At 43.0% G+C, this 27,627-nt stretch overlaps 2 long non-coding RNA genes across 2 annotated transcripts in view; one reads left to right on the forward strand and one right to left on the reverse strand.

Moving 5' to 3' along the window:
• Positions 1-12,405: 12,405 nt before the first annotated feature.
• The window catches only part of LOC109495688, a 33,311-nt gene continuing 18,089 nt past the window's right edge, over positions 12,406-27,627 (reverse strand). The window contains exon 3 of the long non-coding RNA XR_006591705.1: positions 12,406-12,644. This is a non-coding gene — a long non-coding RNA (uncharacterized LOC109495688). The remainder of the gene's footprint in view (positions 12,645-27,627) is intronic.
• On the forward strand, positions 19,421-26,491 carry LOC123382783. The gene is made up of 2 exons (XR_006591707.1): positions 19,421-19,953; positions 26,219-26,491. It is a non-coding gene; the product is annotated as an uncharacterized LOC123382783 (long non-coding RNA).

Raw genomic sequence — 27,627 nt, forward strand, 5'->3', positions numbered from 1 at the left:
CCAGTAACCTTCCACACTTGCCCTCAACCCTTCAAGTCAACATGACTGAAAAAGTGAGTGTCCCATTCCTACCTCCCTGCCCTGCCATCTGATGTCTACCCTCACTGAGCCTCTCAACTGTGTAATAGCAAAGAGCACTTTGGAGAAGTTGTTACATCCAAAGGACTTAGGCCCTGTAGCCTTATCTGACTTAATTAAGATAGGGGAATGCCCCCTTCTATATCATCAGACATTTTTCACCACTATCTTTTTCTTAAAGCTCTTTTCCTTGGCCTCCAAGTCACTGTCGAGGCTCAAAACTTTCTAGATTCCTTTTTGGCCACCCCTCCTCCTGCCCCATAAGTATCAGCATTCACCTAGGCTAGACCCTTGGCTGTCCACTCTTACTTCTTCTTCTTCTTTTTTTTTTTTTTTTTTAATTTAGAGAGAGAGATTGAGAGTGTGAGTTGGGGAGGGGCAGAGAGAGAGGGAAGGAGGATCCCAAGTAGGCTCCCTGCTGTCATTGCAGAGCCCTATGCAAGGCTCAGTCCTACAACCCTGGGATCATGACCTGAGCTGAGATCAAGAGTTGGATGCTTAACCAACTGAGCCACCCAGGCACCCCACTCTTACTTCTGACATAAGCTCCCCTGGGTCAACAGTTTCAGACTCATAGCTTCAACCACACTGATTATTCCCCCAACACATTCCCGGACTAGAATTCTCTCATGAACTCAGACCAGTACAGTGGGGTCACATCATGTCAGTATTTGACTTAAGTGAATTCAGGTATACTCATTCAGTACGTTTTTTAAGAGAGAAATAGGGCCACCTGAGTGGTTCAGTCATGAAGCATCTGACTTCAGCTCAGGTCATGATCTCATGGTTTGTGGGTTTGCACCCTGCATTAGGGTCTGTGCTGACAGCTCAGAGTCTGGAGCCTGCTTCCTATTCTGTGTGTGTGTCTCTCTCTGCCCCTCCCTCACTCGTGCTCTCTCTCTCTCTCAAAAATAAATAAAACATTAAAAAATATTTAAGAGAGAAATAAAACATTATAAATAGCCTAGGCCATTCCACAAAATGAGGGCCTGGCCTGTAGTGAACATTACTCTGTGGTTTTCTTGGGCATCTCATTCCATAAATGCCTCTGCAATGGTGAACACCAGCCAGAGTCTAGTGTTTCAAGACACTCTGGGCCCCGAACACAAGCCAAGAACTTCATCTCGTGTTCAACTAAAGCACTGGAGAAAAAGCTATCATTCTTGGACTTGAAAGTCACTCCCCAACCCAATGCCTTCTTAAAACCTTTTCAAGTATAATTTATGCAATTTTCACCTCATACCATAACTCAGTCTTAGGAAGGTGGAAGGCCTAAAATCAAGTATACTCAAAATTACTCCCTGGAAAATCCCTTGAATTGCCCGTAACATACAATGTTGATACATACAACCTTATACAACAATATGAGTGTATAGAGTAATGTCCAAAGTATCAAAAAACAGTATGTTGGGGCAGGCACCTGGCTGGCTCAATTGGTAGAGCATGTGACTCTTGATCTCAGGGTCGTGAGTTTGAGCCTCAAGTTGGAGGTGGAGTTGACTTTCAAAAAAAAGGGAAAACAAACAAGAGTATGTAACATATTTTATAGTTGACTCCCAGATGAGGTAATTAGCTCACATTTTGAGTCCTTGTTGTAGGAAAAGTGCAGAGCTGAATTACATAAGTAAATTAAGTCATATTCACATATGATGTGATCATACTGTATAATCAATGCTCCTTAGTTCCTCTCTAAAGCGTTCCAGAAAAACCTCCCAGAGAAGAGGGGCTTGAGAGGATGTTCAGAAGAGGAGTTTGCCTGGTCAACCAGTTGGAGTAAGCTTATTGCAGTCTTACCCCAGCATCAGGCATCTCTTTTGTGCTCAATCAATGTTAACTGAATTACACTGAAGCGCTATGTAGAAAGATCTCGAGGGCTGAAAGAGTTTTGGCAGAAAATGCCAAGTACCTTCAGCCTCGTGGAAGTGTGCAGTGGGAGTCAGGGACAAGGGGGTTGGGAGGGCAGGTAAGAAGTGTTTGAAGATGGTCTGAATAGGTAGGCAGAGCCTATGTGTCACATACATCCCCAGGGGCTGGGCTATGACAGAAGATTAGGGCTTTGGTGCTAAGCTAAGGACTAGAAAGTTCATTCTAGAGTTTCTGGGAAGCATTTGCACTGTTTCAAGAAATGAAGGGACGAGATACCATTGGCACTTTGCGTGCTGGACCCTGGAGAAAGCACAGATGGGTGTAAAGAGAAAGTATGACAAGGAGGCCCTTTTGGAAGTTAGGGAGAGGTGACCCTCCCTTAGAAGAAAAATAAAGACACGGCTCTCTAATCCTCAAGGCAGCTTTAAGGAAAAATAATCTAAAATTTAAAAATGTAAGTAAGCAATTTGTCCAGTAAATTGATGATTTGCTGCCTTGCTGAGATTAAAATCATCAAGTATGTGTTCCTTCAACTCTCTGTGTTAAAATGTCACCATATCTTAATACATTCGATTTTCTCCCGCTTGTGCCTCTGAATAAATACCTTCCTTCTCATTCTTCATTCTAGTCCTCCTGCGGGTCCTGTGCAATTGGCCCTCTTGCTTTGATATGCTCTTCCTCCCTCTTCCCTGGCTCCTGTCATTTATAAACATGAATGCTCATACCCAGGCCTGGGTTTTTTTCTTCTTGAGCTTTCCTGAGCTTTCTTAAGACCTTTAGAGCCGAGTACCCTACCCCTTTTCCTACCAGCCTTTCCTCTCTCTCCCTGCCGAGTCTCACAAAAGAGCAACCAGTACTCAGTGAGTGCCTCACCACCCACTCCCCCTAATTAAGGCCACGTAGTCTGGTCTTGATCCTCCAGGGCCTCCTGAGGGCCCTAACTTTCTAGCAGGATGAAGCATGAAAAACAGCACACCCCCAGGCAGTGTCAAACAGCACAAATAAAGGGCCAGGGGAGAGAGGAGGCAGGGGAGTCAGGTGATTATTTGAACTGAGGAGGAGCATAAAGGAGTTGGCGTATGACCTGTGCCTTGAAAGACATGCCGTCTCACTCTCATAAGTGACAGATTAGGCAAAAAAGGGAATGTATTGTCCCAGCACCAAGGAAGTCCAAGCAGTGAGCCCTAGGCTCAACCAATGCCTGTCAGGCCACAATCTCCCATCGCCTTGCTCTCTCAGCCCTGCTGCCATGTTGAGTTTTTCTCAGATAGGTCTTTCCGTGGCCATGACAGCTCCAGGCTCAGGCAGCCTTAAGGCACCGATACCGATCCTGAGAAAAGGCTGACTGCTCAGCTTAGGTCACATACCCCTTCCACAGCATCACTGGAGACAGTGAAGGAAAAGGTACATTGAGGGGAGAAGACATGTTTCTGTAGATGCAAGAAGGCTACATAAAAGAAATTGTAATTGAAAAAGAAGTTGGAAATGAGACTGGGGCCTAGAACGCCACTCTAAGACTGTGTGTGTGTGTGTGTGTGTGTGTGTGTGTGTGTGGTTTTTTCCCTTGGTGGGAGTGGGGGTGTGTGTGATTATTTTTAGGCATTGAAAAATGCCTAAAAAAAGGTTCGTCATTGAACTAAACAAAGGCCGAGTGCAACTGAAAGTTTAGGAAAAAAGACTGGCCATACTAAGTAAAACAGATCCAAAGGAAATGCCTCGAAGTACAAGGGATTGCTGGTCAAGACAGTAACCTTCCTAGACTGATTGGGGTAGAATGGTTGTCTCCTCGTCATCAGTAGCTGAGGTAAGCACAACAGCGCTTAGGTAACCATTTCTCTAGTAGGAAAAGTGGTAACCATTTCTTGTGCAGACAGTAGGGTAAGACAGATTTCTGGTAAAGGATGGTAGGGAAGAAGGAATACAATCACAGTTTCTGGTAACAGAATCTTCAGTTAGCAGTATACCCAGACTGGTTATTAAAATAGTAAAACGTTTCTATATCAGTCGGTAAATAGTCACTATCCTAACTCCTTTCCAGGCCCACTGCCTCTAAACCCCAGCACCTGTATCCAGAGACCGTCTCAACTTCCGGCAACCACAGCATCGCATTTGACCCATAGGGGGCTTCCAGGACCTCCTGCATCACATTATGGTCCGTGTCCTCTGTGCAGACTGGTTGATACCGGTGCCATATTGATTGTTAAATATTTGGGGAAGGCTGGGCCACTAGGGAGCAGTTGAGGGCCAAGGAGCCTGGAATGGGCTAGAGTTCACTTTGCCTGTGGCAGCCTAACACCCCATTCTGCATTAGGTTCGCTTGTTGCTGGGACAAGGATAGTCACCAGCCAATTTGATGTTGAGAAATTATCAGCATTATCTGTAATCATTTTATTTCTTTTTTATCCTGCTCTAGGCAACCATGAAATTTAAGCGAAAGTAAACATTTAAAAAAAGATGAGTAGCTAACTCGGATTTGCCCTTGGATTACCCTACATTTAACCAAATCACAAAAGAGATTAGAGAGCTTCCATGTGACCCAGAAAAAAAAAAGTATAAAACCAAAGTGGACAATGACAGTATAATCTATTTATAAGCATCCTCTTAAGAGATACTGAATTTTGTAAAAGGCTGAATGTTTGAGGAAACGCCAACTATGGCAGGAAGTAAATAAATAGAAGTGGCTTGTGCTTGCTTGCTCATTTAGCAAACTATTCTGAAGCAATTTTATCCTCAAAGAAAATTCTCAGGCTTTTAACATTCAGTCTAGAAACATAGTCATTCTTGGGGCGCCTGGGTGGCGCAGTCGGTTAAGCATCCGACTTCAGCCAGGTCACGATCTCACGGTCCGTGAGTTCGAGCCCCGCATCAGGCTCTGGGCTGATGGCTCGGAGCCTGGAGCCTGCTTCCGATTCTGTGTCTCCCTCTCTCTCTGCCCCTCCCCCATTCATGCTCTGTCTCTCTCTGTCCCAAAAATAAATAAAAAAGGTTGAAAAAAAAAATTAAAAAAAAAAAAAAAAGAAACATAGTCATTCTTTAAACGGTGCAAGAATTGAGTTTGGCCTATCAATTTTGTGGTGAATTTTTGTTTTTTAGAGAAGCATTTAGAAGACAAGAGAAAAACAGTTTGACAATTTCTCAATAAGTTAAACATAGAACTGCCATGCGATCCGGCAACTTTACTCATAGGTATATACCTAAAAGAATTGAAAACGAGTTTTCAATTAATAACTTGTACATAAATGTTCACAGCAGCATGCTGTGATAGCAGGAGCAGCAACACGATAGCCAATGGGCAGAAACAATTTAAATGCCCATCAGTGGATGAACGGCTAACTAACTAAGATGTGGCACATTCATACAATGCAATATTATCCATCCATAAAAAGGAACGAAGTGTTGACCTCTGCTACGATGCGGACAAACAAAACATTATGCTGAGTGAAAGAAGCCAGACACAAAAAGCCACGTATTGCGTGATTCCATTTTTATGAAGTGCCCAGAACAGGCACGTCTGTAGAGACAGGAAGCAGGGGCTATGGGAAGGAGAGAATGGGGAGACAGGGTGCCTCTGGGGTCATAAAAAGGCCCTGGGATGAGATAATGGCGGTGATTGCGCAGCATTGCGAATATACTAAATATCACTGAATTGTACACTTTAAAATGGTTAAATTGATGAATTTTGTCATAGATACCGTACCACAATTTATAAAAGAAGAGAGACATCAGGCTCTGAGCTGACAGCTCCGAGCCTGGAGCCTGTTTTGGATTCTGTGTCTCCCTCTGTCTCTACTCCCTCCCCGCTGGTGCTCTGTCTCTCAAAAATAAATAAACGTTAAAAAAAATTTTTTTTAAATAAAATAAAAAAAGAAGAGAAGCGGGCGCTTGGGTGGCTCAGTCAGTTAAGCATCTGACTTTTGATTTCAAGTCTGGTGGTGATCTTGGTTCATGGGATCCAGCCCCGCGTTGAGCTCTGTGCTGACAGCCCGGAGCCTGCTTAGGATTCTCTCTCTCCCTCTGTCTCTGCCCCTCTCCCCCCAAAATAAATAAACTTAAAAATAATTTTTAAAATAAATAAGGAAGGAAGGAAGGAGGAAGAGAGAGGAAAAGACAACCGGGCTGTGAGATCCTGAGGACACGGGTTCCCCAGCTGGCGCTCTGGGTGTTTGTGCTTTTTTCCCCCAAGAACTCTCTAATTAGGTTTTTAGTCCTCAATATTTAACTTCTTTAATCACACTGGAAAGACTTTCCTGATACTTTACATGAAGGAACTAGGGACAAACTAGTTTTGCATATAAAAATAAGTCCTTGTTCCATCCAACCAGAAATGTTTTAGCTGTTTTTAAGTGGAAGCTCGTAACAAGGTTGGAGCCAAAGAAGCTTCAAGTAAACAAACAAACGTTTGACAGCCACAGATGACAGCCTTAAGCTGGCTGGGGTGACCAACTCTCAGAACCGGGCATTGTGGAAATGGCGGCAAATGAAGAACGGTTCTCTGCACACGTAGCCCATCGCCAAAGTCAACACAGAGTTTCCCTACTTTCAGTGTCCGTTCACCCTCACATGTGCATGTTGTAAATACTTATGTCATTACAATTGTGCACGACCAGGAATAGAAACGTCTCATTTCTTGTCTGTGGAAATTATGGAAAATTCTTTTACACACACACACACACACATACACGCAAACAACATTCAATTTTAGATTTCCTATAGATTTCTGAGTCAAAAACAACATCTAAGGCTGCTATTTTTAAACCAAATTAGAGAATATTTTATGACAGGAAACTATCCTAACAATGACACCTTATTTCCTGAAAACTACAAGAAAACTCCACATATTTCCACGCTGACCTTACCAGAGCACAAAGGTACCATTCCTACATCTTAGTCACATAAATGTGAATTGCATTTATCATTTGAAACTAAGCGTGCTTTATATTCTGAAGTCTCGCTCAGTGGTTAAGAAATATATAAAGGTTTGGGCAAACTGAAATATGTAAAACATTAACCCTTGCGGAAGGTTCGGATTTACTTTAATTGTAACTGAGAGACGTCGCTGTTGAATAACTGAAAGCCTCTCAAAAACCATTTAATCTAATTTTGTATTATTAATTCCAACATCCCTTCAAACAAAGTTTTTCCAGTAGCTGGAAACATGGTGTTTTCCTTTCTCTTTCCTAGTTGAGAAGTAGCAGTAAACGGACACACGACACAGAGTTTCCTGCAGCCTCTCAAAGTGTCGGGATTGCTTTCTAAACTGGACAGGGGAAAAGACAAGGCCTAAAACATGATTACCCGAACAAGTTCTCCAGAACACCTGTCCCATGAGGTGGGCATCTGCCTGTAACCTAAGTCCAGTCGCTGCTTTGTACGATATCCCCCGCTTGGAGAGTCACAGAAATCTACTATCAAGAATCCTGCTCCACTTTGTTTAACTCAACATTCCCCCTACTTATTTGACCACTCCTGTTTTCCCAGTAACATGATTAACATTCCACAGACGCCTCAGGCCCTGCTGGTCTGGTCAGTTCTGCTGAATTTATGGCCCCTGATATTCTGGACAATCATGGTTTGAGTCAAGAAACGTCCTGGTTTATCAAGATGTTTGAATTTTGCAAAGTAATGCTATCTCCACACCCGCACAAAACACATTTGTCAGTCTTTTTGTCCTTTATCCCGTTTCTGGTCCCTTCGGGCTCTCGAGTCCCTTTGATAGAAAAGGGTCCATCTGCGATGCCGGGGACCTGGTTTTTGACCTGAGGGAGTTACCAAAATGCCACTACCAAAACAGGAAGGCACCCACATTTCCTACCCGCCCTGCTTTCTTGCTAGATGCCAGTGTGCATGTGCTATTACCATAATAGGGAAGAGCTTGACCGAGGATCAAACTGTCTGGGTTCAAATTTCAGCCTCCACTGTTTTACAACAGTGCTACCTTGGGCAAATTGCTTTGCCTCTCCAAGCCTCAGTTTTTCATCTGTAAAACGGAAGAACAACAAAAGTACCGACGTTTTAAAGAAAAGATCTTAATGAAAAGATCAAAAATGACAATGCCTACAAAAACACGAAGAATCCTTGTTCTGTGCACTTAATAAACGTTGACTGCTATTATTTCTCCTTCCTCTGACCCTCCTCCTTAGCTATGTAGTTGTAATAGCTAGGACAGAGGAGCGGAAATGGTAGAAAAGGAAAAAGGGCACCTGCGAATATTTTCGATGTACTTACACTATGAGGTGGAGAGGACAGAGATACAAATGCGGAGACCAGAGCCTCTGAGCCTAGCGAAGTAATAGGCGAGTCCCAAGAAAAGGATTAGAAAATACTGACCTAAGGAACAGATATCCATTTATGAGAGCCTGCTTACACTTCAACACCTACTGCCTTCCATACAGATTATGTCAGAGGCTTGGGTTCAAGCTCCATGAGATGCGTGGGGTTTCCTCCTGTTTGACAGTCACCATATGCACCTTGATAGAGAGGTACAGAGCCTATGGGTTAACACAAATTCAGCACCACCACTGGGGCCTTGAGTGAAAGGTTTGAGTGAAAGAGAGTTAAACATGCACATTAATAATTGAGGGTAAAGAGGGGCGCCTGGGTGGCTCAGTCGGTTAAGCGTCTGACTTCGGCTCGGGTCATGATCTCATGGTTTGTGAGTTTGAGCCCCGCGATGGGCTCTGTGCTGACAGCTCAGAGTCTCAACGCTGCTTCAGATTCTGTGTCTCCTCCTCTTCCTGCTCCTCCCCAACTCGTGTTCTGTCTCTCTCTCTCTCTGTCTCAACAATAAATAAACACTAAAAAATTTTTTTTAAATAATTGAAGGTAAAGAGGCAGAGAGACTATCAGTATTCATACAATTTCTGTTCATCCTTTAGGACAGGGTTGGGCAAACCCTTCCTGTGAAGAGCCGGATAGTAAATATGTTAGGCTTTTCAATCTACATTAACTCTATTGCAACTACTCAACTCCGTAGTATAGTTTGAAAGCAGCCGTAGATAAGATGTAAAGGAATCGACATGGCCGTGTTCCAATAAGCTTAATATTCATACACAGAAATCTGAAGTATGTATAATTTGCATGTCACAATTTGCCCCTTTTAATTGTTCACCCAGTTAGAGTTTTTATTTTTATTTATTTTGAGAGAGAGAGAGAGAGAGCAAGCAGGAGAGGGGCAGAGAGAGAGAGAGACAGAATCCCAAGCAGGCTCTGCTGTGTCACCGCAGAGCCTGATGCCGGGCCCGAACTCACAGACCACGACGAGATCATGACCTGAGCCGAAATCAAGAGTTGGACGCTCAACTGACTGAGCCACCCAGGTGCCCCATACTTTTCAACCATTTAAAAATATAAACATCATTCTTCGTTCACAAATCCTATAAAAACAGGTGACAGCCGGATTTGACCCTTGAGCTACTTTGACAACCCCGACTTTCGGAAATGTAAGAGACACGTAGATGAGGAAGTAGGGAGACAACAAAATATTTCTTGACTATCTACTGTCTGCCAGAGACTGCGCTAAGTGCTGCTGAGGATACAACAGGGAAGGGAAAAAGCAAAATCCCTGCCCTTAGGAAGCACATGTTCTAAGCAGGAGATCCAAGTAATAAACAAGATCATTTCAGGCTGGGTGCTTGATATACAGGAAATGAACAGGATAATGAAATTAGACCATTCCAGAGAGGCAAAGACAACCCTTTTTATCTTTGTATTAGTTTCCTGTAGCTGCCATAACACAATGTCACAAATCAAGTGGCTTAAACAACAGAAATGTAGCTCTGGAGGCCGGAAGTCCAAAATCAAGGTGTCAGCAGACAGTACTTTCTACAGAAGCTTCGGGGAGAATCCAACTTTTGCCTCTTGCAGCTCTGGCAGCTGTCAGCATTTCTTGGCATTTCTTGCCTGATGACTGCTTCTGTCCCGTCTCTGCCTCGGTGGACACATTGCCTCCTTCTCTGTGTCTTCTCCTGTCTTAAGTCTCCCTCTGCCAAAGACACTTGTCACTAAATTTAGGGCCCACCTGAGTAATCTCCTCATCTCAAGATCCTTACCTGTATCAGCAAAGATCTTTTTTCCAAGTAAGGTAATATTTGGCAGGCTCAGAAGATTCCCGAATTAACTTTCCTTGGCTATATGAAATCACAGCCTGCTAACAAGTAAATGTAGACACAATGATCTACTGGAAAACCACCAGTTTGCAGCCATCACTGAAACAATGGATTCTGGCTAAAACAAGGGGGTGAAAGGCCGCTGGAAGAAAGGATACACACACAAACTCTATGTATCCTCCAACAGATTACTTGTTAATTGTCAAGGGGACAGCTACCTTTGCAGTAAAGAAACCTGGTGGAACGCTTCTGAACCAAGTGATCAGGCCTTGCACCTACCTCATCTGAAGAAATGCACTGAGAGGATGCAAACTCACCTGCGTAGATTTTCAACAGAAATGCATGATCTGAATCTACTCACGAGGAAACAAAGCCAAGTCAAGGGACATTCTGCAGATCTGGATTTGCCAAGATAGCAAAACAAGGCATTCTTTCCAGTAATTCCTAAGTTAAGTCGTGTTGTACTTTTTTACATATGTGTCCCCTCTACTAGACCAAAAACTCCTAATGGACAATATCTGTGTCTTACTCATCTGCGAATCCCCGGCACCAAGAATGGGATATTAGTGAAATAATGCAATTTAAAGTAGGTACAACAGATACTACTGAATTGCTTGAAATACCGTAGAAGATTAGTTAACAACTTGAAAATATGATCGCAATATATTCGATAAGAAAAGCAGTCCATACAAAAAAAAACATGATCATTTGTGGTTATGTTTTCAGGAAAAAGGTGAAAGAATTTTCACAAAAATGTTAATAGTGGTCACCCCTGGGTGGGAAGATTATCAGTAGTTCTTACTTTCTTTTTTTTATAATACATTTATACATTTTCTAGAGTATGCATTACCTTGGAATAATGAGGTCTAATTATTAATGACACTAGTCTATTCTAAGAAGTAAAAGATGTGGCCACTGTTCCCCTCCAAGCTTAATTAAAACACATTATCACACGTAAACTGTACACTAACATTTTATAGAACATTTTTCTTTTTTTTTTTTTGCACTTTAATAATTTATTTTTTAATTTACACCCGAGTTAGTTAGCATATAGTGCAACAATGGTTTAGGAGTAGATTCCTTAATGCCCCTTACCCATTTAGCCCATCCCCCTCCTTATAAAATATTTTTCTTAAGTATGAGTCCCCACCCCCAGACCACTTATGCATTTTCAAAATGCAAATGCTTTGGCCCCACTAAGACCTAATGAATAAAAATCTCTAGGAGTAATACCTGGGTAGATGTCCTTGATAAAAATACTGGAGTTGCTCATTAGCTTTGTCATTCCTATACTAGGAACCAATGTTTAGGGGTACCTGGGTGGCTCAGTAGGTTAAGCATCTGACTTCAGCTCAGGTCATGATCTCACAGCTTGTGGGTTCAAACCCCATGTCGGGGTCTGTGCTGACAGCTCAGAGCCTGGAGCTGCTTCGGATTCTGTGTCTCCCTCTCTCTCTCTGCCTCTCTCCAGCTCATGCTCTTTCTTTCTTTCTCTCTCTCTCTCAAAAATAAATAAATGTTAAAAAAAATTTTTTTAAAGAACCCATGTTAAAAAAAAAAAAAAACCCACAATGTTAAAAACCTAGGCTCCATTGCATAATATGTAAAATTTTATTAGCACTTCTTTCTCAGACTGTACTCATGTGTCTCTCTCCGCAACATCAACCTTGAACCTCTGGAGACAGGGAATTTTGTGTGATTCTTCTTCCTATGGCAATGACTGATGTGTAAGTAGTGCACCATCTGTGTTGGTGGGATGGGTGGATGCTTGCAGGCAAGAATGATAGGCACCTTTCACCTTGCTCCTTATTTCTGCCACTGTTTTGTGGCCCAAATCTAGCACACGTATCTGGAAAATACAGGAAGACCTTAGAGATATTGCAGTTTGTTTCTAGACCACTACAATAAAGCAACTATTGCAAATAAAGTGAGCCAAATATATATTTTTGGTTTCCTGGTGCATATAAAAGCTATATTTATGCTATGTTGTGGTCTATTAAGTGCACAATAACGTTGTGTCTGAAACAGTGTACAACCTGAATTAAAAAGTACTTCGGTAAAAAACACTAACCATCATCTGAGCCTTAGGAGACTCATAATCTTTTTGTTGATGGAGGGTCTTGCCTCACTGCTGATGGCAACTGACTGATCTGGGTGCGGGTTGCTGAAGGTTGGTGTCGCCGTGGTAGTGTCTTCAGATAAGACAACAGTAAAGTTTGCCACGGCGATTGACTCCCCCCTTCATGAATGATTTACCTGTGAAATGTAGAAACGATTGCATTTCACCCACAGTTTAACTTCTTTCAAAGTCCCTACTTTATCAACTAAGTCCATGTAAATTCTGAATCCTTTGTGGTCATTTCAACAATCTTTATAGCATCTTCACCAGGAGTAGGTTCCATCTCAAAAACTACTTTCTTTTGCTCGTTCTTAAGAAACAACTCCTCATCCATTCAAGTTTTGTCATGAGATCACGATAATTCAGTCCCATCTTCCAGTTCCGCTGCTACATTCCAGTTCTCTTGCTAATATTCACATCTGCTGTTACTTCCCCCACTGAAGTCTTGAACCGTCGATTTGTAAAAAACACAATATCTGCAAAACACAACCAAGCAAAGCACCATAAAACGAGGTATGCCTGTAATCATGTCGGGCAGCTAAAATTGTAACCCGACCAAAACAGAAAACAATTTTAGAAATATGAAACAATTCTAGTAGGTAGATATTCTGCATAGAAATGACAATGAGGCATACAGATATGGAGCGGCTTTGTGCACAAGATATTTTTTAAATGCAAACCAAACTTTTCTGTAGCTTTTGATCCATACCTGGCACTTGTCCAATACGATCAGGCTTTTGGCCATTATCCTTAATTAATTCAATTCTACATTAAATTCAATATTCTTCAATAACTCCCTTTTCCAAAAATGCATTTGAGGTATTGATGTTAACATTTCATTAATAGCTCTGCAATGTTTGCATTCTGTGTGACACTAATATCAAGGATCCAAAAATAAGATAAACTGGAACTCAATTTTTCCTAGGCATACTTCAATGCAATTTGTATATGTGGCCAATAAATTATCCAAAAATCCAGATTTTTATTAAGTGCCTAGTATCTCTCAGATACTGTGGAAATTATGTATTCAGTGACCAGGGAGCTGTTTGTAAAAATGACCACGAATTCTCTTCTTGGAGTGTGATACTGCACTTCCCATCAAAAGGTAGAGTCTACCTTCCTATCCCTTGCATCGTAGATGGTCCTGTGACTTGTGAAAAAAAATGTGATGCAAGCGGTGGCTTTAATTCCCCAGCGAGGGTTTCCTCTCCTGCTGTATCTGGGGCCCTAACACCACCATGTGGATGAGCCTGAGCCAGCCTGCTGGAGAAGAAACATGGAGACACATCAAGGCTTTCTGGCCAATTGCGAGACCTATCAGCAAGGCCTTCCTTAGTTATTTGGTCACCATCTAACTCATTGGCTGACTCTAGCCATTCGGCCAGCCCAGAAGAAGTCAGCTGAGCTGCCCAGACCAGAATCGCCTGACCACAGAATCACGGACTAAACACATGGTTGTTGTAGGTACTAAACTGGGGGTGGAGGAGGTTACTAGCAAAAGCTATCTGACTAAAACAGGCAATGGTTTTACAGTTCAGAACACTAGAGTCAAATGAATTCTCATTTAGGGACTTTTTTTGAAAGTGTATTTATTTATTTTGAGACAAAGCGCAAGTGGGGGAGGAGCAGAGAGTGAAGAGTGAGGGAGAAAGCGAGAATCCCAAGCAGGCTCTGCACGGTCAGCGCGGAGCCACGGGCCTCGAACTCATGAACCGTGAGACCATGACCTGAGCCGAAGTTGGACGCTTAACCTGCTGAGCCACCCAGGTGCCCCTTTATTCAGGGACTTTTGCGGTACATTCCTATAAAGTCAAATCTGCAAAGTCTCAATTCTATGTGCCCTATGGGACAGAAAAAAACGGTATTGGATGTCCACTGAGTGCGCGGAGGCTTTGGGGAAACACCACAGCTTATTCACCAAACGTTTGCTGAGCACCTTTGGAGTCTATGGGGATACAAAGACGATCAAATAACTCAGGCTCTGCTCTCAAAAGTCTTAGTCAAGGAAATGGAAAAACACAATAGTAATCAGAGGATTAAAACAAAATCTGATAATCTCTGTGAAGGAGTCAGGCATGCTGGAGGCGGCCGGGAGGGTGAGGAAAGAGAAGGGAGGAAAGGCCCCCTCGCCCTACCACCACAGTCAGATCTGAGAGATAAGAAGAGTCAGCCAGGAGAAGTGAGGGATGGGAGTTTACAGGGTCAAGGAGAAAGGAGGGAGCCAGGATCCCATTTGTTATAACTTCAAGTAGTTCCCTGGGATTGGAAACCAGAGAGAAGAAAAGGGAAAGCAGCAGGCCGGAGGGGAGGGGTGCGGCAACTGAGACACGGAGAGGTCGTGCTAAGAACCTTGAATTTTATTTTGAAGGTAAAGGGGAGCCACTGAAAGTTTTTAAGGTGGGGAGATACCATGATAAGTTTTAGAAATCTGTTTGCTCAAGTTGCCAGTAGTAGGAATGGTGAGAGGAAAGTTAAGTGGAGGCAGGTAGGCCAAGGTGAAAGCTACGCTAAATGTCTTGGAATCGTGATGTCCGCGTGGGTGGGAGGATACAGGATGTGGACATGGAATTGGTGCATAAAACCCGGGTAGGGTGATTAGGAACAGGTAAAAGAAAAGATCATTGTTAAGGGTGGATTAGGGACTTACGCAATGGGGAAGCTAGTTTGCAGGTAAGAGTTGGAAGCTGTGTTTGACATATTGAGCCTGGGGCATCCATGGGAACCCTGGATGGAAATGTCCGCCGTTAACATGCTGCTGGCGAGCTCAGCAGAGACGTGGAAGCTGAAGGTGCACACTTAAGGTGATGGACCAGAGACATTCCCCAAGAGCCTCTGGGGCTATGCCCCTGGGAAAGTAACCTTCCTTTCCGGTGTCTACGTCTGAAAATGAAGATATTAATCATCATGTGACAGGGACGTGGTGAAAATTACACGTCATGATGTTAAACACAATGCTTGGTACATGACAGGCATTTGACACATGTTTATTGTGAATGAGAGTCAAGAAGAGAACGTGTTCGGTGAGAAAGGGCCCAGGATGGGTGGGGAAGTGGGGAGCTCCAGTATTTAAGAAACAGACTAAGGAGCAAAGGATACTGAACGAAAATAAGTAAAGAGAAGAAAGTAAGAGAGCAGGCAAATAACTATTCAGAAAGCTGTTTACTAATATAAGCCTACTATCTTCCAAAGAAGGTCATACCCACTGACCAATAATTCCTCCTCTGTGTATCTGTCCTAAAGTAATCATAGTTGTTTTTTGTTTTTGTTTTTGTTTTCATTAAGAACAGGGACATCTAGGTGGCTCAGTTGGTTAAGCGTCTGACTTGATTTCAGTTCAGGTCATGATCTCACAGTTTGTGGGTTTGAGCCCTACATTGGGCTCGGTGCTAAAAGCATGAAGCCTGCTTGGGATTCCCTCTCTCTCTCTCTCTCTCTCTCTCTCTCTCTCTCTCTTCCCCTTCCCCAATTTCACTCTCTCATTCTCTCTCTCTCAAAATAAGAAAAATAAACTTAAGAAATTAAGAACAATATTTGTATAAAATGTTTGTTGTGTTTTAAAAAAACATAAAGAGGGGTGCCTGGGTGGCTCAGTCAGCTAAGTGTCCTACTTCAGCTCAGGTCATGATCTCACGGTTTGTGAGTTCGAGCTCCACTTTGGGCTGTCCACTGTGAACACAGAGCCTGCTTCAGATCCTCTAACCCCCTCTCTCTCTGCCCCTCCCACACTCTCTCACTCTCTCTCTCTCTCAAATCATTGTTAAAAAATCTTTAAAAAAAAAACGTAAGGAACATAAACAGAGAAGAGCTATAAAAACTGTGGTAAATTTATAGGACTTATTTTATGACAAGGGTGGTCGGTCAGAGTTGAGACAGTGATGAGGAATGACGATGTTCATGAACCAGAACAAAATATACCAACTATTAATAGAGATCAGATAATATGACTTGAGAATTTCTGATTTTTGTTACTTCCTTTGTTCATTACGATGAGGATGTACGAGTCACATTCCAAAACCCCTACCTGAAAAATAAATAAATCAAAGGCAATACAGATACTTCACTCAGGGTGGCGGGCGGAAGAGTACTCACCTTGCTTCCAACGTCACAATAAGACCTCTATCTTTCTATGATGGTTTCTAATGATTCTGATGATTCCTCATCATGTAATCTTCCTCCTGCCAAACTCTGCTTGTTGGATTGTTTGAGTTTTCCTACTTCCTACCCTCCTTCCTTCTGCTGGAATCCTGCCTCATAGAGACGAATGCCTGACCTCTAACTAGACAGGCCTGTTTCAAAACATACCTACCCCACCAGCCCCACCAGCCCCTGTGACCCACCTGGATCTTATCTCTAATCTCTCTTTCTAGTCAGTGACTATGGCTTTGTGCTTCCTTCAAGGCATCACTATTTCATTTCATGCTAAAAAATACCCTCGGGTCATTCTACGGACAAGTTCAGGAGTGGAAGGGAAAATCTTCAAACACTCTAAAATCATTGCAAAATTGTGTGTGTGTACACATATGTGCTTTTTTTTTCTTTTCTCTTTCTTTCTTTCTTTTTTTTTTTTTTTTTTTTTGAGGGAGAGGACCCATAACTTTCACCAGATTCTCAAATTTCCCATGACTCAAAAGACGGTAAGAAACAGCATTCAATTCTCATTTGGTCCTTTTGTTCTACCGGCTCCGCCAGGGTTTATCCAGCTTGGTGCCTCTTCCATGCCTGGTAAGGAGCCTTGCGCAAAACAGGTATTTGGTGGCTGAATTCAACCGAATGGAGTAAACACAGATGTTGGCATTTACCAAGTTGGAAAGGGGAAATTTTTTAAAAGGAAGAAGAAACAAACAAACAAAAAAAAACCCGTTAACTCCTCCAATGTAAAGATTCTATCACAACCCACAGAAGCACAAAAGTGAAAGTGAAATCATTGTATTTTCTTCAAAACCTAGGGCCAGACCGGCCTGCCAGCAAGGCTAGGATTAGAGGATCAGGAGAGGTCGTGTGCAGTCCTCAATCTGCCCCTGACTCACTTCTATTTTGAGTAATAATTCTCTCAAACTCACTATACCTCATTTCCTATTTGTGCAACACGGAAAATAATTCTTGCCCCTTATCTACCCAGTGAGGAGGTCGTCAGGAAAACAGATGACACACAGAATGCTTTCTGAACACTTCATTAGGCAGTCTCCACAAATCTTTTCATCAGAAAGCCTGTGGTTGCAAAGGCCCGCTCAGCTGTGGTGCTTGTTTTGATGTCCCGATGCTTTCTTTCAGGTCTAAAATATTTCCAAATGTGCTTGAGTTTAACATCGACGGTAGGAAAAAACCTGGGCTGGAATGCACTCTGACCACACTCCAGACCAGCATTTCTCAATTTTTAACCCATATTCCCATTTGATAAGCAGTAGAAATCCCGCTCCCTCTTTAAACTTTGTATTAGGAAAACAACGGTTGATTCTCTCCCCCCTTCTCAACATACACACTTCTATAATAAATACGTCTCACAATAAAAAAGGAATGAACTATTGATTCGTAACAGCATGAATGAATCTCAAAAGCGTTATGCTCAAAACCAGTGCAAAAAGAGTACATTGTGCATGATTTTATTCACATAAAATTCTGGAAAAGCAAATGACTCTACATGACAGATGAGCAGTTGTCGGGGGAGGGATGGGGTAGCAGGACAGGAGGGGCTCTAGGGAACTTTGGGGGAAGGGGTGATACAGATATCCCGTATCTTGATTGTGCCGTGTTCACAATGTATGCACACGTCAAAACTTAACACATATCTGCATCCATTGTATGTGAAGTATACATCAATAAAGCTGTTTGTAAAAGCTGTATACCCCTGGCACCTGAGTGGCTCAGTCGGTTGGGTGTCTGACTCTTGATTTTGGCTCAGGTCATGATCCCAGGGTCATGAGATCAAGCCCTGCACCGGGCTCTACAGTGAGCACAGAGCCTGCTTAAGATTCTCTCTCTCTCTCTCTCTCTCTCTCTCTCTCTCTCTCTCTCTCTCCCCCTCTCCCCAGCTCTCTCTCTCATAAAAAAGAATTATTATATGCCACTGAATTACTTTCAAGGAAATTGAAACCTGTCCACGTCCCCATAAAAATTGCTCTAAAACATGAGCTTACCGACCCTCTAGACTGAGTCTTTGATTCATTCTTTAACCCCCAAGACTCAGTACAGCAAGCAAGCATTTAACACTCAGTACTCCCCATTTCCACAGAGGCCTGGTGGTTTCAGGCCGCGTGTGCTCATTGCGTTCTCTCCCTGCGAGTGACCTCCTGCTTCTTTCTTCTGCTCTTCACGCTTTATTCCAGATGCAGCTCAGGAATCTCCTGAAGCCGAGTCAGCCCCCTTCTTGGGCTCCTGTAGCTCCTGGGCATATTTCTTGCCTCTACTCACCACTTCCACGAACCTGTACACCTAAAGGGGTTCTTAACCATTTATTGTGCCTCAGTCACCTTTGGAAGTCTTGTGAAGACTTCCCAGAATGAGGTAAACTACACAGGCGCGTGCAGTGAACTGATCACGACATAATGGTTGTCAAACTATCAAAACACATATTTGACGTAATAACACGTGCCTTTTTACGGATGTATTAGATGACAATATCCAGCGGCAGGTCAAATAACTGCCATTATTTCAAAGTAGCGATATGTATCTGCAATATTTCAAGAGAGCTGCACACAGCTGTGATAGGATATGTATATGAAAATACATGTGTTTCCTGGTGACCACGGGTCACAGGTATGGCTGATGCTACTGTGTTTTCCATCTCCGTTTCTCTCCGAAGGAAATACTGCGTTGCAGTTAGAGGTTACTGAAAATGTAATTTTTTCTCCATTCAAGTTCACAAAGCCGCTGAATTCCATCCAAGGGCAAGGATCCACGGACACCTGAATAAGAGCTGCTCTTTAGAGAGGCTGTGTACTATTTATCTTTGTGTTCTCAGTGCTCTTAGCCACACAGGGGGCAAGGGAAGCTTAAGGGCCCGGGACAAAACACTGTAACGATAACAATGACAATATTACGTAGGAATTCAAAAACAAAGACAAATAATTTCTCCCGTTAATAATTGTTACCATCGCTGCTAGTATGTTTCCACCAAACTATGTCCTGGAAAACTGTTCGCTCAATGCCAAGGAACTTCAGATACATCTACCTGAAACCGCATCGTTCTTTGGCCACCTTGTAACACAGTCTGTCATTCGCCAAGTGTTAACATTAAGCCAGGAAAAGAGAGTATATAAAGACTGAGGAGATCTAGCGGAAGTCAACTCCCTCACCATGACCTCACTGTGTCCATCCGATGTGACCTTCACATGGATGGTGTGGCTCTAGATACATGAGGAACGTAAGAAATTCCCTTGGCTCAGTCTTTTCCTCCTCATTGCAGCAGACGATAATGCAAGATGCTTTGTCCCAACCACGCCTCTCTCTTAATATTTCTAAATACTTCCCTTCTTCTCTTTACTGTTGCAGTTCTTGTTGAGAGCATTTCGTAAGACTTGTAAAAATAATGAAGTAGGTTCAAGTGAACTGGAGTAACAATGGAGCACCTTGTGGGGAAAAACCCTGTTCGCTGTGAATTTTCACATGACCCTCTTCGGTCTCATGCTGCAGAATCAGCCATGCGCTCTGGGGCCCGGCTGGTGTGTGGAGGCTCAGGCCACAGAAGGAAAAGGCATCTCGTCCGCCTCCCACTCTGTGGGACCCATTTCCTCCAGTATTTGAGGAGGATTGGTTTCTTCACTTCCAGCAGGGTTCACGTGAACTAAGGTGAGTTTAAAATTTTGACCTTAAAGCCTCTGTTTTCACTCCCACCCAAGAAATTTTTAGAAGCCACTCTTACCCTAAATCAGTCAGATTCAAAAGAATGTTGAGCAAGCCTGTTATCCACCCACACCCCTACCCTGTCGGAGCCCTAAACATCTGCAACATTAAAAATGAGATAAGCAGTTTAGGAAACCGTATGTGAAGATAGTGGCTTGTTGCCTGAACAAGGACTTGGGAGGTCCCGCAGAACTACCGAGTGAGGACAGACCCCGCTTGCTGGAGGAGAGAGGCACAACTCTGAAGTAAGCTGGCTGATGTGCAGAACATTCTGCCCGTGGCAGAAATGAGCGTCTTTCCCGTCTCCACTCTCTCGCCCTTCGTCCACAAACATGTTCAAATTGATTGCATTGTAGAGTAGTAACAACTACCTTTACACCACTTCTCCCCGAAGTTAGCAAACTGCCACCCCATTATCTCTGTGTTCTAACTTCTTAAGTGCAGTCCACAGCTGGTGTCCTCACTTCCTCCCTATTGCTCTCTTCTCTAACCCCCCTCAACTCTGCCTCCAGCCACCAGCCTCCACGCTGGATTGTATTCTCTAAGAAAGGAGAGTGTCAAAGCCAAGGACTCCGTAATTGCCAACTGGATCCAATGGATGGCTTGGAGTCCTCGGCTGGCCCAGTCCAGATGACACCTGACACTCCTTCCACCTGAAAACAGTCCTCCCTGCTCTCCTTCTACCTCTTAGTTGTACCTGCGATGTCTAGTTGGACGTCCACATCTTAACCCAAGTTCAAATGGTTGCAAAGAATCTAGTTTGTGGTGCTTTGTACATGCACAAGATCCTTAATCGTCAATAATTGTACATTATTCTTTTTTTCTGTTTTAAGTCGTATTTTCCATTCCATTTCCCCACAGGTGTTTTTCTTAGCTTTCCTGAAATATAAATCACATATCATACAATCCATCCACTTTGAGTGTATAATGCAATGGTTTTTGGAATATCCAGAGTTGGGCGATCATCACCAGAATCCACGTTAAAACATTTTCATCACCCCAAAAAGAAACCTTGTACTGATTGGCAATTACTCCCCTTTCCCTGGTCCCCTACCACAGCCCTAAGCAACCACTAATCTACTCTCTGTCTACAGGTTTGCTTATTCTGGGCATTTCATACAAATGGAATCATACAATATGTAGTCTTTTGTGACTGGCTTCCTTCACTTAGCATAACGTTTCAGGGTTCATCCATGTTGCAGCATGTATCTGTGCTCGTTCCCTTTTTTTTTTTTAATTTTTTTTTAACATTTATTCATTTTTGAGACAGAGAGAGACAGAGCATGAATGGGGGAAGGTCAGAGAGAGAGAGGGAGACACAGAATCTGAAACAGGCCCAGGCTCTGAGCTGTCAGCACAGAGCCCGACGCGGGGCTCGAACTCACGGACCGCGAGATCATGACCTGAGCCGAAGTCAGATGCCCAACTGACTGAGCCACCCAGGCGCCCCTGTACTCATTCCCTTTTATAATCCAATAATATGCCATTATATGGATATACTACATTTTATTTATTCATCAGTTGGTGGACATTTGGGCTGTTTCTACTTTTTGGCTATTGTAGACACTGCTGCTAGAAACATCCATGTACAAATTTTTGTGTTACCCACAGATGTTAAACCCAATTTATTTCTATGTTTCAAAGTCTTTTGTTACCAATAAGTTTTTCATCTATCTCATCCACAAACTATATACATAAATTAAAAATTAAATTAAAAATTAGAAATAAAAATTAAGGGGCGCCTGGGTGGTGCAGTCGGTTAAGCGTCCGACTTCAGCCAGGTCACGATCTCACGGTCCGTGAGTTCGAGCCCCGCGTCGGGCTCTGGGCTGATGGCTCAGAGCCTGGAGCCTGTTTCCGATTCTGTGTCTCCCTCTCTCTCTGCCCCTCCCCTGTTCATGCTCTGTCTCTCTCTGTCCCAAAAATAAAATAAAACGTTGAAAAAAAATTAAAAAAAAAATTAAAAGAAAAAAGTTTCTGTGACCATAATTCACCAAATACATGCAAAAAAATTGGACTGAATAGTAATACTGAGTAGTAATAAATTCCAATTATTGGTAATACACAATCAAAGCATCAGAAGTATATTGCAAAATTTGACAATTATTAAACATAATAAGTAAAATTTGGAGGGGGTTCCTGGGTGGCTCAGTTGGTTGAACGTCTGACTTCGGCTCAATTCATGATCTCGCGGTTTGTGAGTTCAAGCCCAACATCGGGCTCTGTGCTGATGGCTCAGAGCCTGGAGCCTGCTTCGGATTCTGTGTCTCCCTCTCTCTCCCTGTTCCTCCCCCACTTGCGGGCTCTCTCTCTCTGTCTCTCAAAAATAAACTTAAAAATTTTTTAAGTAAAATTTTGTTGGAAATATATCCAATACTAGAGATGAACTGGGTTTATTTTCCAAACATTAGTTCATAGGTCTGTGGATGCCTTTGAATCACACTGAAATAGTTTGGCATAATTACATCTTACTACTTTTTTTTTTTTTTTTTTTTCAGATGCAATCACTGAGAAACACTTCAAAATACACAAGTGAGGGCACCTGGGTGGCTTAATCGGTTGAGTGTCCGACTTCGGCTCAGGTCATGATCTCACGGTTTGTGAGTTTGAGCCCCACTTTGGGCTCTGAGCTGACAGCTCAGAGCCTGAAGCCTGCTTCAGGTTCTGTGTCCCCCTCTCTCTCCACCCCACCCCTGCTTGTGCTCTGTCTCTGTCTTTCAAAAATGAATAAACATTAAAAAAAAATTTAACAAAATACACAAGTGAAGGAATGGAAGTATTCCACTTACACCATTGTTGCTCAAATCTTTGACATCCAGGCTAGCCAGAACCCCACAATCACTTTGTAATCTATCATCAAAAATTATGTTTAGGTCTCCCTCCAAAAGTGCTAAGAGCAAACAGCCAAAACCACCTGATTCGTAAAAGGAAGTGTGGCCCAGTCCTTAGTCACTCACTTTCTCACACCTGCGTCAGTATTTAGACTGGCCCCTTTGTTTGGAGCCCGGGTTTTTGTACACTCCCCAAACACATCACAGTACGATGGTAGAGAGGCAAGAGGGGTGCCTTTTTCCTGTAAAGTGGGAAGCTGACTTGTTCTCAGGGGGATCTATTTCAGAAAAGGGTGTAAATATGGACAATGAATACCTGAAAATTGCTTCCCTCACCCAGACTGTGATTCCATTTCCTACAACCACTTTGACTCTCAACTCCACAGCTCCAGATCAGCCTCCACTGAGGTCCAGACCCGCAGCCCACAGTGCACAGATTGGCCAGCCCTCAGGTCCCTCAAGAGTCCCACATACAGCTAATCACCCCCCAAATCTATCTCCCTGCCCATATTCCCGGGCACCCTCATCCATTCTGTTCACCACCCTGCCATTAGATTAGCATGCTACACTATGCTACTATGATCTAGTCACTGACCTACTTGAAATCCTTCATGGGTGCCCCAGATCTATCTTGAACTTTTGCACATAAAGCATCTCCTCCAAGAGACAGAGTGAAGCCAGATCCTCTCCAGAGAAAGGGTGCAAGTTCTCAGCCTCTAACCTTCTAACACCCAGCTAAGCCATCCAGGAGACAGGATAGGTTAGTAGTTAAAAGGATGGACTCTGGAATGGGACCACCTGATTAAAGGCAGTCATTCGAGGGGTAACCTTGGGTGAAATCTTTGACCTCTCTGAGCCAGTTTCTTCACCTACAGAGGATAATAATGCTATCTTTCTTAAAGGGTAGGTATAAAGATGAAATGATGAAATGTATATAATGTGCTTAGTACAGTGCGTGACACATGATAAATTCGAGTAAGACCTCAATGGATCCTAGTGGCCAACATCACGAAATAAACCACCGATGTCTTAAGTTGAGAATCCAAAGCCATTTCAAATTGGGAAAGCCCCTTTTCCAGCCTCATCTCCTGTCTCTCCCCAACGTTTCCCCCACAAGCTCCCCACACCATACCACTTGCTCTCCTCCTCCTCTCTCCCAAATCAGCTTTTCACAGCCCTGAGTCTTTGCTTTCAGCCTTCCTCTCAGCTAGAATTCTTTCTTTACCATCTGCCTGGTGAATGGCACCTTCCCAACAGCCTCCCTGGTTGTTTTGTCTCAAGTCTCCTTTGCTGATCACTCTTCTTCTTCCAGAACTCTCAGTGTTGGAGTGCCCTAAAGCTCAGTCCTTGGACCCCTCCTCTTCTCTATCAATGCTCCCTTTATGATCTCCCTAAGTCACCAGTCTTTAAATATTTATATGCTGATCATTTCCAAACATGTCACCAGATCAGACCTCTCTTTCCACTCATTGACCTCCACTTGGATATCCAGTGGACGTCTCAACACGGACAAATGTGAAGTCTTAGTCTTACCCGCAAGTCTGCTTCCTCTATCTGCATGTCGCCCCCCAAATGTTGCTGGCAAACTCCAGCCTTCCTACTGCTCATGCCAAAAATATTTCATATCTAACCCATGATAAGTCCTACTGGTTGTACCTTCAAAATATGTCCAGAATCTGATCACTTCTTATCCCCTGTACTGTCATGAACCCTGGTCAGAGCCATTACCCTCTCTTGTCTGGATTACTAGTCTCCCTGCTTCAAACTTGCCTCTGCAAGTCTCTTCTCAGTATAGCAATTGGAATGACCTTTTTGAAACCTCAGTCTCATCATGTCCGCCTCTGCTCAAAACCTAGCAATGGCTCCATATTTCTTCACATTTCTTTCATTATAAAACTCAAAGTCCTTTTTTTCCCCTTAATGTTTATTTATTTATTTTGAGAGCAAGTGAAAGCGAGAGCAGGGGAGGGGCAGAGAGAGAGGGAGAGAGAATCCCAAGCAGGCTCCACACTGTCAGCACAGAGCCTGACATAGGGCCCAATCTCACAAACTGTGAGATCATGACCTGAGCCAAAATCAAGAGTCAGATGTTTAACTGACTGAGCCACCCAGGTACCCCCTCAATCATTAAGATAATGCTTAACAGTCAACTCCTTTACTTCTCTAACCTCACTTTCTATTACTTCCCCCCACAAGCTCTGTTCCCGGCACACTGCCTTCCTTTTTATTCCTAAATCTGGCCAGTAGGCAATTTTCTATTTGCCTTAGCTATTTTCTCTGCCTGAGGACCTTCCACCAAGATCCCCACATGACTAACTCCCTCAGCAACTTCAAATCTTTGCTTATATCTCATCTTCTCCATGAGAACTCCCCTGACCCGAGCTGGGGCTCAGACATAGCCACCTGAACCCAGAGCATTTCTATTCTCTATGTGGTTTCCCAGGTTGCTCTATGCCAGAACTAGTCTTACCTGGGCCTCTGAGGAAGTGAAAACTAAAAATTCACTTTGCTGAGTCTCTCCTCTGGTCCCACGCTAGGTCTTGTGAAGAAAAGGAACCATCCTGATTTCATAGGGATCAAGTCACTTGACCCAGATCACCAGGCTTATAAACAACAGAGACGCAGAGCCGTGTCGGCCTGATGCCTACACTGCACCCTTTCTTCAGACCACTCTGCTGAATGCTAGATGCTCATGTCCTTGCCCTGCCCCTCTACCTGTAGAATGTTAGCCTACTTCCGGTTCTGGAGAGTCAAATGAAAGGCAGTTAGCTTAGGGGTTTCTTTTTTTGTTCTTTTAATGCCAAGTCATTGTGTTATGTCCACCAATCTAAGCTGGAAACAAACAAAACACATGTGTAATACATTCCACGTTTTCATCTATAGGTGCTAATGACAGAATCGCTTTGAGCAAGAAGGTGTGCTAAGTTAGAATCTTGCTCTGCGTCCCGCTGGGCTCCTGAGTGGCTATTTGCAGTCTTCCGGCCCTTTCTTCTCTTTCTCCCGTCCCCACCCCCTCCTTAATTGTTCTCCAAGAGAAAACAAGAACTCCAACCAACTGATGATGTTCTTTCCATATTTAACATTCCTTGTCGGTGAGTAGTCATTTTTATGAGCCAAGAGGCACCCTCCACAGTGACACCAGGGCTAGAATCATTCTCCTGGGCTCAGATTCTCACTCTGCCACTGTCTAGAAGCGCTATGCGAATGATTTAGCCTCTAAGTTGTAGTATACTCAGCTTTAAGCTATTAAAAACAAAAGCTCTTCCTTTATGGAGACTATAAGGATGTTCAGAGAGAGTGCAACTAGGTACTTAGCACTGTCGCTGCACAGGGCAACTGAACACTCGGGGGACAGTACTTATTTTGTTGTTATTCCACAGGTGCTGGCTGGGAGATCTCGGTGCCCACTGCTCCATCCATGAAGTCATCAAGCTGCTGCTCCCCACCCAAGACTTAACACGCTCTGGAAGACGGTCATCTTAACTGGTTCTATAGTCAACGTCCATCTCGTGAAATGACCTTATTTGTTAATACTAGTAAACAGAAATTTCTGACTTCCTTGTTGAAGGAATGTTGTCACTGAGTTCCGAATGCTTACCTTAAAGGGAACCACTTTCATATTATAGAAATAAAATAGCCACTCTAAATACAAATGGTTACGAATTTTGTCTTTATCTATAATCCACATTCCCAGCAAGCGTTCTGTAAACTTTCTTTCCGATTCTCAGGAAACTGCAGCTTCCTGCCACTTCCCCTATTAATCCAGTTGTAGTCACATCTCCTCACTGTCTATTCAACTACATGATCAAATAAGAAAACAGACTTACTGAAAGTTCGACTAAAGTTAGACACCAGCTCTCAATATCTAGTTCATTACTGTTACGCTTTTATGACTAATTCTTTGAAAGAAAGCTAATTCAAGAAGCTTAGTTATGCAAAACTTCAGAATAATGGCAAAGACCATTTCTTTTTTCCTTTTTTCTAAACATTGTAAGACAACTGCTTTACCATTTATATTCATTTTCACTTTCCAGGAACAGGAAGAAATATTTAAAGAATTTCACCAACAAATTACCAGACAGAAAGAGGATTTACCAGACTATTAGAAATCTCTGAAAACAAGTTTAAAAGTTAATAATAAGTTACTATGCATGATCCCCGTTCCAGTCTTCTTATTTGTATCCAAATAACAACATACCAGCTAGCTGCTCACAGTTTTATTTTCTGTGGTACTTTTCCTAGGTGCAAAATGTTTGACCCTGCAGACTAGGTGACTCAGCACATTCAAATTGCAGATCTCAGGTTTAGAGGGTGGATGCCCTCCTCTCCTCTTGAAAGTACTGCAGAGAAGATACCAGGATGGAATTTTCTTCTTCTTCTTCTTCTTCTTCTTCTTCTTCTTCTTCTTCTCTTGAGGTTTGAAAGGTCAAAGATGATAAACATATGCCTCTCTAACAATGAACAAATGAACGAACGAATGAATGAACAAATATAAAACAAAGAGAAATAAGATTGGCAGGAAAACAATTCTATCTGATTGCTAAAGAGATTATAGTACTGACACATTAGCATTTAAATTGCCCCAGGAGGACATGGGGGGGAAACACCTCACTGATGCTAAGGTGGTAGGGAAGCTGGTAAAGTTTGCACCTTTTTTTCTACTATTGTTTAACTGGAACGGTTCTTTCCAGTTCATCCTGTTCCGGGATGAACAGACCTCGGTGAAGGTGAAACAGGCATTAAGAAAGCTAATAGTTCACACAAAGGCAAATTAACTCATTTTTTTTTT

The sequence above is a fragment of the Felis catus genome, chromosome F1 (assembly GCF_018350175.1).
Source record: "Felis catus isolate Fca126 chromosome F1, F.catus_Fca126_mat1.0, whole genome shotgun sequence".
Taxonomy (NCBI): Eukaryota; Metazoa; Chordata; class Mammalia; order Carnivora; family Felidae; genus Felis; species Felis catus.